This window comes from Ctenocephalides felis, unplaced genomic scaffold (genome assembly GCF_003426905.1).
Source record: "Ctenocephalides felis isolate EL2017-DRISC unplaced genomic scaffold, ASM342690v1 CF-g0.4_SCAFFOLD_03571, whole genome shotgun sequence".
In the NCBI taxonomy this organism is placed as follows: domain Eukaryota; kingdom Metazoa; phylum Arthropoda; class Insecta; order Siphonaptera; family Pulicidae; genus Ctenocephalides; species Ctenocephalides felis.
The window spans coordinates 53,679,923-53,701,703 of record NW_020539725.1 but is presented as its reverse complement, the minus strand read 5'-3'; the positions used below and the strand labels follow the sequence as shown (position 1 = coordinate 53,701,703).

The 21,781-nt window shown below is 30.4% G+C and overlaps 1 protein-coding gene across 2 annotated transcripts in view; it reads left to right on the top strand.

Moving 5' to 3' along the window:
* Positions 1-21,781, top strand: part of LOC113384512 (delta-sarcoglycan-like) — a 287,433-nt gene that overhangs the window by 248,779 nt on the left and 16,873 nt on the right. The gene's annotated exons all lie outside the window — the stretch shown is intronic.

The window sequence follows — 21,781 nt, the reverse complement described above, 5'->3', positions numbered from 1 at the left end:
TTAAGTACTTTTTGAATATAAGTCGAATTAGAGCAACTTCGATTTTTAGCCGAAAAATCTTCCAATGGTCCCCCATTGGAAAAATTGTCGATTTTGTAAGATTGCTATAAAATAAAAACTAGCAGTCGGAGAGGTCTAAAAATTCAGTGGCGATTTATTAAAGTCATAATATAAGTACTTTTTGAATATAAGTCGAATTAGAGCAACTTCGATTTTTAGCCGAAAAATCTTTCAATGGTCCCCCATTGGAAAATTGTCGATTTTGTAAGATTGCTATAAAATAAAAACTAGCAGTCGGAGAGGTCTAAAAATTCAGTGGCGATTTATTAAAGTCATAATATAAGTACTTTTTGAATATAAGTCGAATTAGAGCAACTTCGATTTTTAGCCGAAAAATCTTTCAATGGTCCCCCATTGGAAAAATTGTCGATTTTGTAAGATTGCTATAAAATAAAAACTAGCAGTCGGAGAGGTCTAAAAATTCAGTGGCGATTTATTAAAGTCATAATATAAGTACTTTTTGAATATAAGTCGAATTAGAGCAACTTCGATTTTTAGCCGAAAAATCTTCCAATGGTCCCCCATTGGAAAAATTGTCGATTTTGTAAGATTGCTATAAAATAAAAACTAGCAGTCGGAGAGGTCTAAAAATTCAGTGGCGATTTATTAAAGTCATAATATAAGTACTTTTTGAATATAAGTCGAATTAGAGCAACTTCGATTTTTAGCCGAAAAATCTTCCAATGGTCCCCCATTGGAAAAATTGTCGATTTTGTAAGATTGCTATAAAATAAAAACTAGCAGTCGGAGAGGTCTAAAATATCAGTGGCGATTTATTAAAGTCATAATATAAGTACTTTTTGAATATAAGTCGAATTAGAGCAACTTCGATTTTTAGCCGAAAAATCTTTCAATGGTCCCCCATTGGAAAAATTGTCGATTTTGTAAGATTGCTATAAAATAAAAACTAGCAGTCGGAGAGGTCTAAAAATTCAGTGGCGATTTATTAAAGTCATAATATAAGTACTTTTTGAATATAAGTCGAATTAGAGCAACTTCGATTTTTAGCCGAAAAATCTTCCAATGGTCCCCCATTGGAAAATTGTCGATTTTGTAAGATTGCTATAAATAAAAACTAGCAGTCGGAGAGGTCTAAAAATTCAGTGGCGATTTATTAAAGTCATAATATAAGTACTTTTTGAATATAAGTCGAATTAGAGCAACTTCGATTTTTAGCCGAAAAATCTTCCAATGGTCCCCCATTGGAAAAATTGTCGATTTTGTAAGATTGCTATAAAATAAAAACTAGCAGTCGGAGAGGTCTAAAATATCAGTGGCGATTTATTAAAGTCATAATATAAGTACTTTTTGAATATAAGTCGAATTAGAGCAACTTCGATTTTTAGCCGAAAAATCTTCAATGGTCCCCCATTGGAAAAATTGTCGATTTTGTAAGATTGCTATAAAATAAAAACTAGCAGTCGGAGAGGTCTAAAAATTCAGTGGCGATTTATTAAAGTCATAATATAAGTACTTTTTGAATATAAGTCGAATTAGAGCAACTTCGATTTTTAGCCGAAAAATCTTCCAATGGTCCCCCATTGGAAAAATTGTCGATTTTGTAAGATTGCTATAAAATAAAAACTAGCAGTCGGAGAGGTCTAAAAATTCAGTGGCGATTTATTAAAGTCATAATATAAGTACTTTTTGAATATAAGTCGAATTAGAGCAACTTCGATTTTTAGCCGAAAAATCTTCCAATGGTCCCCCATTGGAAAAATTGTCGATTTTGTAAGATTGCTATAAAATAAAAACTAGCAGTCGGAGAGGTCTAAAAATTCAGTGGCGATTTATTAAAGTCATAATATAAGTACTTTTTGAATATAAGTCGAATTAGAGCAACTTCGATTTTTAGCCGAAAAATCTTCCAATGGTCCCCCATTGGAAAAATTGTCGATTTTGTAAGATTGCTATAAAATAAAAACTAGCAGTCGGAGAGGTCTAAAAATTCAGTGGCGATTTATTAAAGTCATAATATAAGTACTTTTTGAATATAAGTCGAATTAGAGCAACTTCGATTTTTAGCCGAAAAATCTTCCAATGGTCCCCCATTGGAAAAATTGTCGATTTTGTAAGATTGCTATAAAATAAAAACTAGCAGTCGGAGAGGTCTAAAAATTCAGTGGCGATTTATTAAAGTCATAATATAAGTACTTTTTGAATATAAGTCGAATTAGAGCAACTTCGATTTTTAGCCGAAAAATCTTCCAATGGTCCCCCATTGGAAAAATTGTCGATTTTGTAAGATTGCTATAAAATAAAAACTAGCAGTCGGAGAGGTCTAAAAATTCAGTGGCGATTTATTAAAGTCATAATATAAGTACTTTTTGAATATAAGTCGAATTAGAGCAACTTCGATTTTTAGCCGAAAAATCTTCCAATGGTCCCCCATTGGAAAAATTGTCGATTTTGTAAGATTGCTATAAAATAAAAACTAGCAGTCGGAGAGGTCTAAAAATTCAGTGGCGATTTATTAAAGTCATAATATAAGTACTTTTTGAATATAAGTCGAATTAGAGCAACTTCGATTTTTAGCCGAAAAATCTTCCAATGGTCCCCCATTGGAAAAATTGTCGATTTTGTAAGATTGCTATAAAATAAAAACTAGCAGTCGGAGAGGTCTAAAAATTCAGTGGCGATTTATTAAAGTCATAATATAAGTACTTTTTGAATATAAGTCGAATTAGAGCAACTTCGATTTTTAGCCGAAAAATCTTCCAATGGTCCCCCATTGGAAAAATTGTCGATTTTGTAAGATTGCTATAAAATAAAAACTAGCAGTCGGAGAGGTCTAAAATATCAGTGGCGATTTATTAAAGTCATAATATAAGTACTTTTTGAATATAAGTCGAATTAGAGCAACTTCGATTTTTAGCCGAAAAATCTTTCAATGGTCCCCCATTGGAAAATTGTCGATTTTGTAAGATTGCTATAAAATAAAAACTAGCAGTCGGAGAGGTCTAAAAATTCAGTGGCGATTTATTAAAGTCATAATATAAGTACTTTTTGAATATAAGTCGAATTAGAGCAACTTCGATTTTTAGCCGAAAAATCTTCCAATGGTCCCCCATTGGAAAAATTGTCGATTTTGTAAGATTGCTATAAAATAAAAACTAGCAGTCGGAGAGGTCTAAAAATTCAGTGGCGATTTATTAAAGTCATAATATAAGTACTTTTTGAATATAAGTCGAATTAGAGCAACTTCGATTTTTAGCCGAAAAATCTTTCAATGGTCCCCCATTGGAAAAATTGTCGATTTTGTAAGATTGCTATAAAATAAAAACTAGCAGTCGGAGAGGTCTAAAAATTCAGTGGCGATTTATTAAAGTCATAATATAAGTACTTTTTGAATATAAGTCGAATTAGAGCAACTTCGATTTTTAGCCGAAAAATCTTCCAATGGTCCCCCATTGGAAAAATTGTCGATTTTGTAAGATTGCTATAAAATAAAAACTAGCAGTCGGAGAGGTCTAAAAATTCAGTGGCGATTTATTAAAGTCATAATATAAGTACTTTTTGAATATAAGTCGAATTAGAGCAACTTCGATTTTTAGCCGAAAAATCTTTCAATGGTCCCCCATTGGAAAAATTGTCGATTTTGTAAGATTGCTATAAAATAAAAACTAGCAGTCGGAGAGGTCTAAAAATTCAGTGGCGATTTATTAAAGTCATAATATAAGTACTTTTTGAATATAAGTCGAATTAGAGCAACTTCGATTTTTAGCCGAAAAATCTTCCAATGGTCCCCCATTGGAAAAATTGTCGATTTTGTAAGATTGCTATAAAATAAAAACTAGCAGTCGGAGAGGTCTAAAAATTCAGTGGCGATTTATTAAAGTCATAATATAAGTACTTTTTGAATATAAGTCGAATTAGAGCAACTTCGATTTTTAGCCGAAAAATCTTCCAATGGTCCCCCATTGGAAAAATTGTCGATTTTGTAAGATTGCTATAAAATAAAAACTAGCAGTCGGAGAGGTCTAAAAATTCAGTGGCGATTTATTAAAGTCATAATATAAGTACTTTTTGAATATAAGTCGAATTAGAGCAACTTCGATTTTTAGCCGAAAAATCTTCCAATGGTCCCCCATTGGAAAAATTGTCGATTTTGTAAGATTGCTATAAAATAAAAACTAGCAGTCGGAGAGGTCTAAAAATTCAGTGGCGATTTATTAAAGTCATAATATAAGTACTTTTTGAATATAAGTCGAATTAGAGCAACTTCGATTTTTAGCCGAAAAATCTTTCAATGGTCCCCCATTGGAAAAATTGTCGATTTTGTAAGATTGCTATAAAATAAAAACTAGCAGTCGGAGAGGTCTAAAAATTCAGTGGCGATTTATTAAAGTCATAATATAAGTACTTTTTGAATATAAGTCGAATTAGAGCAACTTCGATTTTTAGCCGAAAAATCTTTCAATGGTCCCCCATTGGAAAAATTGTCGATTTTGTAAGATTGCTATAAAATAAAAACTAGCAGTCGGAGAGGTCTAAAAATTCAGTGGCGATTTATTAAAGTCATAATATAAGTACTTTTTGAATATAAGTCGAATTAGAGCAACTTCGATTTTTAGCCGAAAAATCTTCCAATGGTCCCCCATTGGAAAAATTGTCGATTTTGTAAGATTGCTATAAAATAAAAACTAGCAGTCGGAGAGGTCTAAAAATTCAGTGGCGATTTATTAAAGTCATAATATAAGTACTTTTTGAATATAAGTCGAATTAGAGCAACTTCGATTTTTAGCCGAAAAATCTTCCAATGGTCCCCCATTGGAAAAATTGTCGATTTTGTAAGATTGCTATAAAATAAAAACTAGCAGTCGGAGAGGTCTAAAAATTCAGTGGCGATTTATTAAAGTCATAATATAAGTACTTTTTGAATATAAGTCGAATTAGAGCAACTTCGATTTTTAGCCGAAAAATCTTCCAATGGTCCCCCATTGGAAAAATTGTCGATTTTGTAAGATTGCTATAAAATAAAAACTAGCAGTCGGAGAGGTCTAAAAATTCAGTGGCGATTTATTAAAGTCATAATATAAGTACTTTTTGAATATAAGTCGAATTAGAGCAACTTCGATTTTTAGCCGAAAAATCTTCCAATGGTCCCCCATTGGAAAATTGTCGATTTTGTAAGATTGCTATAAAATAAAAACTAGCAGTCGGAGAGGTCTAAAAATTCAGTGGCGATTTATTAAAGTCATAATATAAGTACTTTTTGAATATAAGTCGAATTAGAGCAACTTCGATTTTTAGCCGAAAAATCTTCCAATGGTCCCCCATTGGAAAAATTGTCGATTTTGTAAGATTGCTATAAAATAAAAACTAGCAGTCGGAGAGGTCTAAAAATTCAGTGGCGATTTATTAAAGTCATAATATAAGTACTTTTTGAATATAAGTCGAATTAGAGCAACTTCGATTTTTAGCCGAAAAATCTTCAATGGTCCCCCATTGGAAAAATTGTCGATTTTGTAAGATTGCTATAAAATAAAAACTAGCAGTCGGAGAGGTCTAAAAATTCAGTGGCGATTTATTAAAGTCATAATATAAGTACTTTTTGAATATAAGTCGAATTAGAGCAACTTCGATTTTTAGCCGAAAAATCTTTCAATGGTCCCCCATTGGAAAAATTGTCGATTTTGTAAGATTGCTATAAAATAAAAACTAGCAGTCGGAGAGGTCTAAAAATTCAGTGGCGATTTATTAAAGTCATAATATAAGTACTTTTTGAATATAAGTCGAATTAGAGCAACTTCGATTTTTAGCCGAAAAATCTTCCAATGGTCCCCCATTGCGAGAATTGTCGATTTTGTAAGATTGCTATAAAATAAAAACTAGCAGTCGGAGAGGTCTAAAAATTCAGTGGCGATTTATTAAAGTCATAATATAAGTACTTTTTGAATATAAGTCGAATTAGAGCAACTTCGATTTTTAGCCGAAAAATCTTCCAATGGTCCCCCATTGCGAAAATTGTCGATTTTGTAAGATTGCTATAAAATAAAAACTAGCAGTCGGAGAGGTCTAAAAATTCAGTGGCGATTTATTAAAGTCATAATATAAGTACTTTTTGAATATAAATCGAATTAGAGCAACTTCGATTTTTAGCCAAAAAATCTTCCAATGGTCCCCCATTGGAAAAACTGTCGATTTTGTAAGATTGCTATAAAATAAAAACTAGCAGTCGGAGAGGTCTGAAAATTCAGTGGCGATTTATTAAAGTCATAATATAAGTACTTTTTGAATATAAGTCGAATTAGAGCAACTTCGATTTTTAGCCGAAAAATCTTCCAATGGTCCCCCATTGCGAGAATTGTCGATTTTGTAAGATTGCTATAAAATAAAAACTAGCAGTCGGAGGGGTCTAAAAATTCAGTGGCGATTTATTAAAGTCATAATATAAGTACTTTTTGAATATAAGTCGAATTAGAGCAAAATCGATTTTTAGCCGAAAAATCTTCCAATGGTCCACCATTGCGAGAATGGTCGATTTTGTAAGATTGCTATAAAATAAAAACTAGCAGTCGGAGGGGTCTAAAAATTCAGTAGCGATTTATTAAAGTCGCAATAAATGTACTTTTTGAATATTAGTCGAATCAGATCGTATCATGATTATTTCTCCATTTAATAGTTATTTTGTTATCTAATCAATAGTTTCTGTGTATGAGTGTTTTTTAAACATTACATTCACCTATTTTATGATGATGATGAAAACACTAAAACTTCCATAAAAGATAATAAAACTTTGCATACCTTTTGTACAGTTTCAGAGCGAGAATTTTGTCCTTCGCTGTGAAGTTTTTTCTTTTCTTTGCAAATGGTATTTAGAATTAAAATTACTTGGCCTTTTCGCTGGATTTGCACATTGTTGTGGTTTTGTATTAAATTGATTTGTTTACCCTCTATCAGAATTATCGCCTGATCCTACATCAGGATGTTTTCCTAGTCTTGACAGTGTGAGAGGAGAACTCTTTCATAATTTCCATAAAGAAGATTTGTCTAATCCACCCACTTCTATAAAGCTGAAAGAAGCATATTATTATATAAATTATTAATTGACAAAAAACTTGGGAATCAATTTTGTAATTATTTTTGAAGAGAAAATATAAAATTCTTTGAATATGTTTATTTTTATATGAAAAGAATGCAGCGATCTTATATATGAAATAATAACAAATATTTGTGTACAATATTTTTCACAAAATAATAATATCTCACATTTTTTATTATTAGCTTTTCGAGACTTAATTATCACATCAGGTAGATTGATTAGCATACTATTACTTTTGCACAATTATAAAATCATAATTATGTAAAAGTTATAATATTATATAATACTAAATATTTTTTAGTTTGTTGTATACCATTGAAAGAGCTCATTTAAAGACAAACATTATCGTATACAGAACATAGAATACAAAATAGCATTATTTTGAGACTTTATATGTCTAGGAAGTCCGAAAACTGGCTGTGAGACAAGAAAAAGACCGCTTCTTTCGATCTAAATCTTTGTATTAGTAAAAAATCTCAAGCAAATATCTGCAAATGTTAACAGATTTTGTATGAGTTTAGGGAAGTCGGATATAACAAATCCTGTGAGACAACTCCACTCGAATTCACTCCGAGGGAAGGGTTGTATCGGAGTGATAACTCCAGAATGAGTTACCATCTCTACTACATACATGTACACATCCATGTTTTGTAAGGAACTCCACAATCTTCAGAAAAGTAAAGATATGCAGTAATTTTTAACTTCCTGAAGGAGAAGTTTATGCTTTCATCAAGAAATCCGATTTGCTAATTTTATGTTTTCTCGACGTTTCAAGCCATTCTGAATCGAATGAGACCAAATTTGGAAAAAGTATGTGTGTGTGTGTGTGTGTGAACACATTTTTTGCCGTAAATCGACGTTTTCTCTAAAACGGTTGGGCCGATTTCAAAAATTTGAAAGCCATTCGATGTATCTCGACGAGGGCTATCGTTTGTCAGTTTTGTAGGATGATCGTCTGAGACGTTTCTTTATAAATAGCAGAAAAGTGAAAAAAAATCCGTCTACGTTTTAGCCCGCAATTCTGAACCGATTATGAAAATTCAAAAACCGTTCGAAAGATATTGATTGGGAATCGTGCTGATTAGTTTCTGGTAAAGATCGGCCGGGTCGTTTTCTTGTAATGAAGTGTTAAAAAAAACTTTTTTTCCACGATTTTCATTATTATTTTTTTGACGGTAGATACTATAGTCTGCTAGATCATACTAAAATATTACGGCCCTACGACAATTGGTTTAACTTTGAAAATTCGTCAAAGTTTGCAAAAATTGGTATCGTTTTTTTGGCATTTGTCAGAATTAGACTTTTCATCCACGTTTTGTGCGACGATCTGCCAAGCCGTTTCTTTGTAATTTGAAAAAAAGTGTTAAACTTTTCGTCCACATTTAAGCTCATCCTACCAAACCGATTTTGAAAAATCCAAAACTGTTCGAAAGATATTAGTTGGGAATAATACTGATTAGTTTTAGGTGAAAATCTACCGAGCCGTTTTCTTGTAATTAACTGTTGAAAAAAAATTTAAGCCGATTCTTATGGATTTTTTTTAGCGATATGTATCATGGTCTTATAGAACTTACTGTTACTGCTTTACGACAAATAGTTTAATTTTAAAAATTCATCAAAGTTTGAGAAAATGAGTAGTTTTGTTGACGTTTATACTTATAAAGTCATTAAAGTCCTATGAAAGCTGGTTCAATTATAACAATTGTTGATTTCTGAAAATTTACTTTTAGAAAATACTCCGTGTTAAAGTGTTCGCTCGTTTTCAATTATGTGTAATAAATCCACTGGGAATTCTTTTAATGACTCATAAGTTCATTTATTTTTTATTGATTAAGTCGATTATTTACATATATCGGGAAGTTCATGTAACTTGCCTCAAGGCTAAATATCAAACCAACTAGTTATTTTGAACGATTGCAATAACTTGCCCTACGGTAAGATACTCAATTAATAAATTACTGTATATACTTTATTGACGATTCAACTATTTTTTACAAAACTTTGATTAAAAACACGATTTTCCATCTTTCCCACGTGGTAGTCGATACGAATTCGCGCAGGCAGCGTCTGAGCATCGCATAAAATATGCTAAATCACGTTCCCAGCGTGTTATGAAGCAACTAATCGTCGATTCGTGATTGCCATCGGAACACTGTATTTGCAAAAGATTTCCATATAAAGGAGTCTTTATTTGCACATAATCTACGCTGAAACAATCCATTAGGCGCGGATCAGAACATGGAGCGAGCTCCTCAGATAAAATCATATCATAGGTTGATGGGTAAATATTAATATCTCTAGCATTCAAAGCCTACATAACGCTCATGCTGAAATTATGCGTATTGGCGATTTCAATGGTCTGAATTAAGGATTTACCAATGGGAACCACAAACAAAAAAAATAATTTCCAAACACCAGCTAGGAATGGTCTAGTGCAGGGCTTCTTAAACTTTTTTATATAGCGACCCCCTTCAAGCTTGGGAAATTTTAAGCGACCTCCTTCTCCATCATATAATGAAATATATATTAACTGTAGATGTAGATGTAATCGCACTATATTACAATGTAAATAAAATAAGGATTAAAGAATACGTACCCATTCATTTCACATATATATATATATATATATATATATATATATATATATATATATATATATATATATATTATATATATATATATATATATATATATATATATATTAACAAAGTCTAATAATCGGGCATAACATCAATAAAAAACATGAATTTCTTTCAAAAATCTATTTTAAATCCATACGTTTCGGCTATAATCCTAGCCTTCATTCAGTGGAAACTAAAAATAAAATTAAAAACTAAAACAATTGAATTGGAGTGAAAAGGAAAAATAAAATAGTAAATAGTACTTACAATCAGCAAATCTTAGTATTAAATTGGAAAATTTTAATAATCCATGGTATCAGGATATGGTAATGCACTACACTATGTATTATAAACATTAAACTTGAAATTACACTATATTTTCACAAAATACTAATTTTAAAAAATCACAAATGAATAGTGTGTTATTCGTAGACTGGTTGAAGTTACAATGGAGAAAGACATTTTTAAAAAATATTTTTACCAAGATTCTACAAATGTGTGGAACGATTGCGAATCCTTTACGCGACGCTTTTATTGTTTTGTAAGAAATTTGGAAATGTTATCTAAATGAAAGAGATTTGCATAGCGTGTTAAGTTCATTCCGTTTATTATTAGTTAAAAAAGATCCTTCTATAATTCTTCGTTTGAATAAATTTTGTTCGAATTGTAGTACAGTCGGGTTAGAAAAGTCCATATTGTGTTTTAAAGAATAAATATGGTCTGCAAGTATAGTTTTGAATTGTCTCGGATTTTTTTAATTGTTTTTATGTTGTTGTAAACGATTATTCAAGTTCTGGCTAGTTTCTTCTATGTAAATTAAATTACAATCTAAGCAATTTATTTGATAGACGAGATTTCTAAGTCGTTCGATATTAAAAGGGGTTTTTGTTTTGGTAAAAATAGTGCTAGTTGTTGTACTAAAATTGGTTGCAAGTCGGAGTCCAGATTTATAAAAAGTTTCTTCCAAGGAACAAACAATTCTTTAATGTATGGCAAACATATTACACCAGAATGAGTTTCTGAGTCAGGTAAATCGTTACGTACTGTGGAATTGTCCAATTTATTCAAAAGGTACGTTCGTCTGTTACTAGTTACGGATTTATAAGTTTTGAGGGATAGGAGTTATCTGTAATGTTGTTGTCTCAAAATGTTTTGTCCGATAGAAGTATTGCGTGGTCAGTTAGATTTATTATAGTACCGAAAAAAAAAAAAAATATATATATATATATATATATATATATATATATATATATATATATATATTAATTTCGAAATATGAACAAACAACACTCTTTTTTGCACTAATTTATTAAATAATAATTTTCACAAACGTTTCGAGGCTAGGTGTGTCTCATCATCAGTGTGTTATAATTTAAAATTTGAAATATGGAAACCTAAATTAGCATTTTGTGTTATCCATTACAAGTCGCTCGATATTCTTTGTGATCGATATATACTGTGATGAGACACACCTAGTCTCGAAACGTTTGTGAAAATTATTATTTAATAAATTAGTGCAAAAAAGAGTGTTGTTTGTACATATTTCCAAATTAATATCTTTTATCCACTCAGAATACATTAGTTATATATATATACTAGCAAACCCGACGAACTCCGTTTCGCCACCAGATAGTTTCGTGAGAAAGAAGAAGAAATTTTTTGTTTGTTTCATATTTGAAAAGGAAAAATTTGATTTTATTATACAACAGTAATGAATTTATTTCAATTACAAAAATTAAGTGTTTTTGAGTTGAATTTCTCTAAGTTCTCTTGGTAAACCACATTTTTTGTTTTTTGGTCTGACGTTAACACAAACAAAGCAAATGGTTTTCCAACTCGTGAACAGGCAACGTATAACTTCCCATGTGAAAAACAATGATTTTCTAAATAATCTATTTGAAATTTATCCCGCAAACACTAAGCGATTGGCCTTGCGACTTGTTATTGCGAACGCGAAGTCAAACGAAAGACCAGTCAGGATCATTAGTATGTCACCAAATCGCCAGCAATTTTTGATTGAATTGTGAAATTCAGTGCGTGTACATCATTATTCTTTGCGGCAAGAATTACTCGTTGACTTAACCAAGCATAATTCTGATAATTCTCACTAATGTCATCACTCGAATTTTTAATTACGGTGCGTGAAGTTCCAGCAGCTTGCATTAAGGCATGATGCCATGCACAACTAATTTTCTTAGCAATTAACCTTGCGGAGCCCGAGACCTTTCCAACGAATGCAAAATTGTCGAAATCGGTTCGTGCGTTCTGGAGTTATTTCGTCAGGAAGGAAAACCCGACTTATTTTTATATATATAGAAGATAATCTATTTGAAATTATTTAAAACAGTTATTGATTATTTTTATTACTCGAATTTTTAATTACGGTGCGTGAAGTTCCAGCAGCTTGCATTAAGGCACGATGCCATGCACAACTAATTTTCTTAGCAATTAACCTTGCGGAGCCCGAGACCTTTCCAACGAATGCAAAATTGTCGAAATCGGTTCGTGCGTTCTGGAGTTATTTCGTCAGGAAGGAAAACCCGACTTATTTTTATATATATAGAAGATAATCTATTTGAAATTATTTAAAACAGTTATTGATTATTTTTATTACTCGAATTTTTAATTACGGTGCATGAAGTTTTAGCAATTTGCATCAGGGCACGATGCCATGCACCACTAATTTTCTTAGCTATAAACCTTGCGGAGCCCGAGACCTTTCCAACGAATGCAAAACTGTCGAAATCGGTTCGTGCGTTCTGGAGTTATTTCGTCAGGAAGGAAAACCCGACTTATTTATATATATATAGAAGATATATATATATATATATATATATATATATATATATATATATATATATATACAAGGCCGGTCCTGCCTTGCATGCGATGCATGCAAAAAATGCGGGCGCACGCCTTAGTGGGCGCCAAAGCGAGTTTCGGAAATTAAATTTGTAATATATTATTTATGTTTTTTATTATTTATATAAAATTTAGAATATTTAAAAAATTATAGTAAACAATCTAACTTAACATTCCCTTGTTTAACATTCCTAAAAAGCATATTTGTTATGCAATGTGATATCAGTAGAAACAATTAATCGATTAATAACTCTGCAAATTAGTAAATAACAGCTCTGTTTATTGCTTAATCTACTTATTCAATTTTTTCTTTGTTTGAAGATACCGTGGAATCGAAAAAGAAATTATCTAGTGTTCAATCCCATAAGCGCAAACCTTCGAAAGATTAAATTAATTATTGGGCATTATTGACGAAAAATTGCGAGCTGATTTAGTTGAAACGGAACTTTTTAAAAAATTTAAACCAATTATAATCGGAAAGATAAAAAATGGATAGTCAGTGCTTAGAAAATGGCATGTTTATTCCGAGAAATTGAATAATAACTTTTGTTTTTGTTGCAAATGTTACTTATCTGGTGAACATTGAATGTTGAATACATGCGTGGTTAGGGTTATGGAAATGGGACAAATATGAAAAATGAAAGCCAAATTTACTTTGGAACAAAAATCTTAAGGCTTTTTTATACTTAGTGGAGCCTACACTTTAAATTTATTAATTATTAATTATGCAGAAATAATATATATCAAATATAATTAGTTTTTTTTCTCAATATAGTTCAAGAAATGTGTAATTTCTTTGCATTTTTTACTGATTATTGGACAATACTTCTAAAATACGTTAAAAAATGATCACAATCACAATTGAAACAATCTTATACTCTGAATATGACGGGGAAGCAAGGATGAATACAATTCGGCTCTTACGATATCAATAAGAAGAAGTTTACGACGCAATTTTGGATATTGTAAATAATGAAAAATTAAATTAAATTAAAATTTAAAAAAAGCCAACGAGTATTATAATTGAAAATGAAAAGCTAGTTTCTTAGCTCTCTTGGCATGATTTGCTCAATAGAATAAATCGTATAATAAATAAGTAAAATGTTTCAAAAAATATTATATATTGCACATACGTTAAAAATAATTGAAAATTTAAAAATATTTGATTATAATTAACCCGCGAATTGCATCGATTTTCTAAATAAATTTAAAGTCAATATATTTTATACGCGTTTAGATTATATCTAATTTTTTGTGTACTAAATCCAGAATAATTAAAAATTATTTTTTAAAAAATATGTAAATTATTATATAATGTTAATGATAAACTGTTAAAACAGTTAAAATTAATAGGGAGGGGGGCGCTAGAAAAAAAGTTGCATGCGGGCGCCAAGGACCCCAGGACCGGCCCTGTATGTATGTATGTATATATATATATATATATATATCAAAATTAATTCAAAAGCATGTTTGAAAACGTTTAAAATTTCTCGAATATTTCATTACGGTACGGGAAGTTCCAGCAATATGCCTTAAGGCACAATGCCATACACCACTGGTTTGATTTTGTCTTTGTTCATATACTAGAAAGTAAAACTGAAAACATGCAACTAAATTTTTATAGTAAACTAACTAATTTTGTTTCACTATTCATATTTAAACCGAACAAACCAGCTTCATTATTAAATAAATTCTTTAATTTATTTAATAATAAACCTATACTAAGCATGGCATCGTGCCTTCATGCAAATTACTAGAACTTCTAACACCAGAAATTAAAATTTTCAAAAAGCTTTAAAATTCTTTGAAAACTGAAAAAAATGATTTTTGAGAACGTTTCAATTGTCTGAAAAAAGACTTAAAAAAATTGCTTTGTTACCTCTAACAATTCCGGTTCACAATGGCGGTCAATTGCACAACACATAAAACCACGCCACAAAATTATTAAATTGTCAAATAGAACTAACCACTACAATGCACAAAAATAATTATACATCCATTAAAATTTAACACATAACAACAAATAATAATTTAATGATTATAATTGAAATCCAATAGATCGAAAGGATTATTAATTTTTCTCAAAATGGCACAAAAATAACATAACCTTATCGATTCCGTGATCGCGGCAAAACTGAAAATGATGACATATGATTTATATCGATCAGAGCGCCAACCAAGTGGCGAAAATTTAAAGCAATTATGGCGCGAATTTAAATGTCAAATATATTCCAAATACGAAAGTTAAACTAGTTGGTATTGGTATTTTGCCTTGAGGCAAGTTACATGAACTTCCCGATTTATGTAAATAATCGACTTAATTCATGATAGATAAATTAATTTATGAGTAGTTAAAAGTATTCGAAGTGGATTCATTACACATTATTGAAAATCGAACACGTCAACCCGGTCGGAGTATTATTTAAAAGCAAATTTTCAAAAATCAATAATTTTAATAATTTAGCCAGTTTTTTGTAGGACTCTAATTGTTTAGTATTTTCATTAAGACCAAGCATTGATCATTATACCAGGTAAATCATCTAATTTTAATTTTAACAAATGTCAAAAGAACTACTCATTTCCTCAAACTTTGATGAATTTTTAAAATTAAACTACTTGTCGTAAGGCCGTAATATTTCAGTAAGTTCTATAAGACCATAATATATATCGCCCAAAAAAGTTCCATAAAAATCGGCTTAAATTTTTTTTTCAACAGTTAATTACAAGAAAACGGCTCGGTAGATTTTCACCTAAAACTAATCAGTATCTTTAATATCAACTAATATCTTTCGAACAGTTTTTGATTTTTTAAAATAGGTTCGGTAGTATGAGCTCAAATGTGAACGAAAAGTTTAACACTTTGTTCCAAGTTACAAAGAAACGGTTCGGCCGATCGTCGCACAAAATTGACAAACAATAGTCCTCATTGAGATACATCAAATGACTTTTAAATTTTTGTAATCGGTCCAGCCGTTTTTGAGAAAATTGCAATTTACAGCAAAAAATCTGTTGATACTTTTACCAAATTTGGTCTCATACGATTCAGAATGGCTTGAAACGTCGAGAAAACATAAAATTAGCGAATCGGATTTTTTGATGAAAACATAAACTTCTCCTTCGGAAAGTTAATAATTCAATGCCAAATTTTATTTAAATATTGAATTTGATGCCAAATTATTATTACTATTAATCATTTTGATAATAGGAAATGAATTATAATGTTATTTTCAAATAACATATATATATATATATATATATATATATATATATATAATATATATATATTATGTCAATATTATAATGATTTTGTAAACAATATTCACTATTATTAACTTTCCGAAAGAGAGGTTTGTTTTCGCAAAAAATCCGATTTGCTAATTTTATGTTTTGTCAACCAATTCGAACAAATTTTAAATTTTCAAAATCAGTTCAATATTGATTTGTTTGTGTTTTATGGTTGAATTGAATTGTCATATCATAAGAATAGTGAATCAAAAATATCATCTCATTACTATAATTGAAAGTATGAAATGATTTACCGATATATTTATGGTTCGCCTACATATTTGTTACTTTTACATTCAATCGAGGTTTAAATAACTTTATCTTGTTCAGTTTGTTATACATCTACCCATACCTTCGCCTTTTCTCTTCTAAGTTAAATGACAAAGTTCTGAAACACTAACTGACACAATATGAATCTACGAGCCTGAATTGAATATTTGTATTTGGAACTTAGTCAAAATTAAATTCTAAAACAATTAGTCAAGTGGACCAATTAGTGGACAAACAATTTTATATTTTTTGGCAATTACAAAGAAACGACTTGGTCGATCGTCGTGCAATAATGACCAACAATAGTTCTTATCGAGATACATAGAATGGTTTTTAAATTTTTGAAATCGGTCTAGTTGTTTTTGAGAAAACATCGACTAAATGTCAAAATTCGGCTTGCATACACACCTGTGTACATAGGTACTTTTACCAAATTTGGTCCCATTCGATTCAGAATAGCTCGGAATTCATTTCAAATCTGGAAAGAAAATTTTGAGACCTGGAAACAGTGCATGTGTGTGTATATGTCAGCCGATTTTTCGATCTTTCGTCGAGTTTTCTCAAAAACGACTGGACGGATTTCAAAAATATAAAATCCATTTGACAAATCTCGATAACGGCCAAGCCGTTTCTTCATAATTGGCAGAATAGTATAAAATTGTTCGTTCACGTTTAAGATCAAAATTTTAAAAATTCCGAAATTGTTCGAAAGTTTTTGTTTGGGAATTAAATGTCGTAATATGTAATCAAATGTTGATCATTTCTGACGATTTTGATAAAACTTAGCATGACGATAAATTTCATAGTCTAAAATAATATACTAAAAGATAATAGGTCTACGATAAACGGTTGAATTGCAATGTATCTAAGCGATTCTAATCAGAATCTATATCTTTCGTGCTCATGTAAGTTCCGTATTTCGTAGGAAGCTGCTACTGATTATAGTTGATTCACACTTGAAAAAATACAATTTTAGAACTCGAAATAGATGTAATGGTGAATTACATCACTTGTGGGTAAATAGCTAGAGCGACTGGAAAAAAATTAAAGGTACCGGGTTTGATCACGCTTCGTTAAATTACAAAGTATTGAACTTTAATTAATTCCGCCTTATTGGCTAAAACAAATCATATCAAAACATAATAAAGGCGTTGTATGCACAACCGTAAACTTGAACAAAAAAATTATTTATGGAAATGCTCACCATAAAATGGTCGTTAGATAGCAATGTGTTTCCAAGCAAAAATAGCCGTCAGCCGGCATTGCTGCATCAACAAGATATTCGCCTTATTTTAAAAATTGTAATAATAAAATTTATCTCATAGGTGAGACATCTGTTTGGATTGCCATCCATAAAACCGACGTAGTATTAAGTCAAAATGAAATGTGGTAAACAAAATTAAAACAACTTATAAATAAATTACAGATAGTGTAAATGAGTTTGATAGATTTCATTTGGAAATCGCATTGATTAAGTTTTAGTGAAAGCGAAAACTTTATTTTCAAAATAATAGTTGGACCTTTTTCACCTAAATAGCTAAATCTCAATTCTCATTGATAAAATTGATTATGTATAAGTATTGGGAAGTTAACGCAATTTGCCTAGAGAAAAATGCTGCTTACAACTAATTTCAGTATCAAGTGGGTTTTCAGTATCAAATTCCTGAATCGATCTAAGCACTTTTTTCTGATACCACATTTTTCGAGGTGCTTGAATCGGGATATATTGCAATATTTCTATTTTTTATATTCACGGAAGAAATATTATGTAGGTGTAATTTTTTTTCAGAAAAATGATATTCTTCGCTGATAGTTGTGTCGAGTTATACAAAGCATCTCGGAACATATTTCCTGCTTCTACAATTCGCTAACTTTTCCTAGTTTCTTGTTGACTTGCGAGACTTCAATCTTGAATCCATTGTTGCACCCAGTTCATAACAAAGTGCATAGGAATATTTATCTCGACAATGACTTATGAATGTCTGAATAAAATATTTTATTGCATTATGCATCTTTGTGACATCTTTATAAAAATGTATATTGAATAATGTTGTTAATGCGCTCTCAATTAAAAAATATGGTAATTGTCTCGAGATTAATAGTAAATGAATTTATGAATTTAATACAAATACAAACTAGTGTTGTATGGCATCGTGCCTTAAGGCAAATTACTGGTACTTTTTGTACCGTAATTTAACATTTTTTCGCAATAAAATTTCTGGTACTGTTTTGATACAGTTTTACTTTCTATGATATAAACAAAGGCAAAATCAGGTAAAAACATCAGCATTTTTCTAGTTATGGCATTTTTTTACTACATTGAACATTACAGTAAAAAGGATTTTAGATGTTTCTACTATTGAACAGCAATGTCCTCAAAGGGCTATTCTCACTCATATTTGAAATTTAGAATGATATCAAAAGAATTGTTTTTAAGCTGGTTAATTGGAACTACTGATTGTTGAACTACAGTTTTATCACTAGACCATTCCTAGACTGAGCCTTCTTTTGCCAAAAACTAATTAGCACGTCTACCATCAAAATCTGATGTTTTTCTTACATTTAAAACAGTTGATCCAAGCTCTCGAAATCGTGGACGAAAATTTGTATCCGAACATACATACATCCAAACACACACACATGCATTCATTTTTATTAAGGTATACCAAAATGTTCAGAAGGCTTTGAAACGTGAAGATCTACAAAAATCAGAATCAAATCATTGAAATCGGTTTATCCGTGCTCTCAAAATCGTAGCAGAAAATTTGTATCCGAACATACATACATACATACTACACACACACATTCATCGTATCTACAGTATATCAGAATGTTCAGAAGGCTTTGAAACGTGAAGATTGACAAAAATCAAAATCGAATGTTTTTCGAATCATTCAAAACGGTTAATCCATGCTCTCGAAATCGTGGACAACAAATTGTATCCAAACGTACATACATACATACTAAGTACATCCATACACACATACACATTCATTTTTTTACGGTATAGCAAAATGTTCCGAAGACTTTGAAACGTGAAAAATTGAATGTTTTTCAAATCATTCCAATCGGTTGATCCGTGCTCCCAAATCGTGACCGAAAATTTGTATCCGAACATACATACATACACACTACATACATCCATACACATACACACATCCATTTTTTTCTAAGGTATGGCAAATGCTCAGAAGGTTTTCAAACGTGAAGATCGACAAAAATCAAAATTGAATTTTTTTTAATCATTCAAATCGGTTGATCCATGCTCTCAAAATCGCGGACGAAAATTTGTATCCAACAACATACATACATACTACATGCATCCATACAAACACACATACATTTTACACAGTTAACTAGGTCCAAGTGGCATTTAGCCTGAGTCGAGGTGCAAAAACTTGCAATATTTTCTAGAATTAACTCTTAATTAATTATTTATTAATAACGTTTAAATACACTTTTGATACAAATCATGTTATAATAAAGAACAAATGTTGACTTTAGAAAATTTACAGAATCTTTATTAACTTCATGTAAGGTAGGTTACAGTAATGGGCCAAAAATCGAAAATGAATTTTTTTGCATTTATTCACGTTTTCAAGGATTTTGAACAATTTAGCTTGCCTCAGAAAATATATATGTGTGTGTATGTGTGGAGACAATTCTTCGTCGACGGTTCCGGGCGTACGGATCATCCGATTTGAAGGATTTAAAAAACTTTCTGCTTGTATTGACGAAACGTTTGCTTTTGAGGAACGAATTTTTTTTATTTTTATTTTTTTTAATTTTCAAAAAAACATGTTTTTAATTATTGAAAACTAATTCGGATTTTAATTTTAATTCTAACTAAAGTTCTATACATCACTTATATATTTTAAATAAATAATTTTACCTTTGCAATTTAGTTTATATAATACTTATAAATATTAGACAATGTTCTTCATTCTAATTCCGATTGATAAAGTTTTTTTATTTACTTTTTATAAAATAAGTATAATGATAGTTAGATTATTTATAATAATATATTTAAAAACTTTTAATATTTCTCGTACAGGAAGTTCCAGCACTTTGCCTTAAGGCACCATACACCACTAGTTTTAATTCTCTATGATAATACATTTAGGATGCATTAAATGAAGAAGTATTTTGCATGCAAGTGTGTAGTATAATTATCATAGGAATCCGCCGCTCATAAAGCATTTTTAATTCTCGATTTCATAAATCCTAAAATACATAATGAATTCATAAATCCGACTATTTTTTATTCTATTTTTATTTTTAATATGCTCTGTTCATGATGCTCGAAACCAGGCGTGACAATCGAATTAATTATTAATAAAATATGCTATCAGTTGCAGCGCAAATAGCGGAAGAGGCACAAAAAGCCGCGGAAAAAATTGATATTTCCTAGGAACCGTCCGACCGGAAAATTGACTAATAAAATGAAAATTAATCGATGTGTGCAATTGAAAAATTCGTACAAGGGGCAGAAATTTGTATGCGATAGACTAATTGTAAATAATAAACGCATTTTAGATATATGGATTTTATTACTATATTACACCAGAGGGCAACTCAGTGGTCAACTATTCTTCTTTAATGGGCAGACTATATATGGGGCTTAAAGGTCCGCGGAAAAAAAGGTCCACCACCAACATCTCGAATACAAGTAGTAGAGAATTTTTTAACAACAATATTTGAAGGTAGAAGGAAAAAATGTATAATGAGATAAAATGTATCACGAGATTACAAAAGTATTTCCTTTCGTTGTTAGTTTTTTTGCCCAGTTTTTTAACCATTACACCACGATGGTCTCAAGCAATATAATATGGTTTCAAATTTTATTAGTTTAAGAAGATCTACTTAATAATAAAAAAGCTATTCTGCATAGTAATTATTCATTTAAGTTTCTGCTAAAATTATTTATTAATAATTAAGCTTCTTCTTCTTTCTTCTTATTTCAAATACAAAATATTGAAGCAGCACAAGTTTTGCTGATACATGCATGAATTATTGAAGTGCCATTACAGTTAATTAACTGTATCTTACCCATATTAAATTTCATACTCGAATATATTATTTTTAGTGAGATATGAAAATTATTAATTGAACAGTAATGTATAATTGAACTTTGTAAGAGGAAATAAGAGTTTTCAAAATACAATGTTATTAAGATTTTAAAATATTTTATTAACTTCCCGCAGGGTAAGTTATAGTAATCGCAAAAAAATCGAAAATGAAAATTTTTATGTATCTTTACGTTTCAGAGGTTTCTGAACATTTTGGCATACCTTAGAAAAAAAGGATGTATGTGTGTGTGCGAGTGTGCGTGTGTGTGCGGATACAAATTTTTGTCGACGATTTCTCTAACACGGATCAATCTATTTGTATAATTCAAAACACATTCGATTTCTAATAATAATAATGTCATTTGGCGATCAAAAATGAACATTAGATATCGTATGTCGTATGTCGTATTATCAGATATTTTATAAATGGGTTCCGTACCAATGTTTTACGTTAGACGACTAAGCGGCGCTTTGATATTTGGACTCCAAATCAGCTATGCAACGCGAATGCTTAAAAAAATGTTATAGATTTTCAAAAAAATCAAAATGCAAAAAAATCAATATATAAA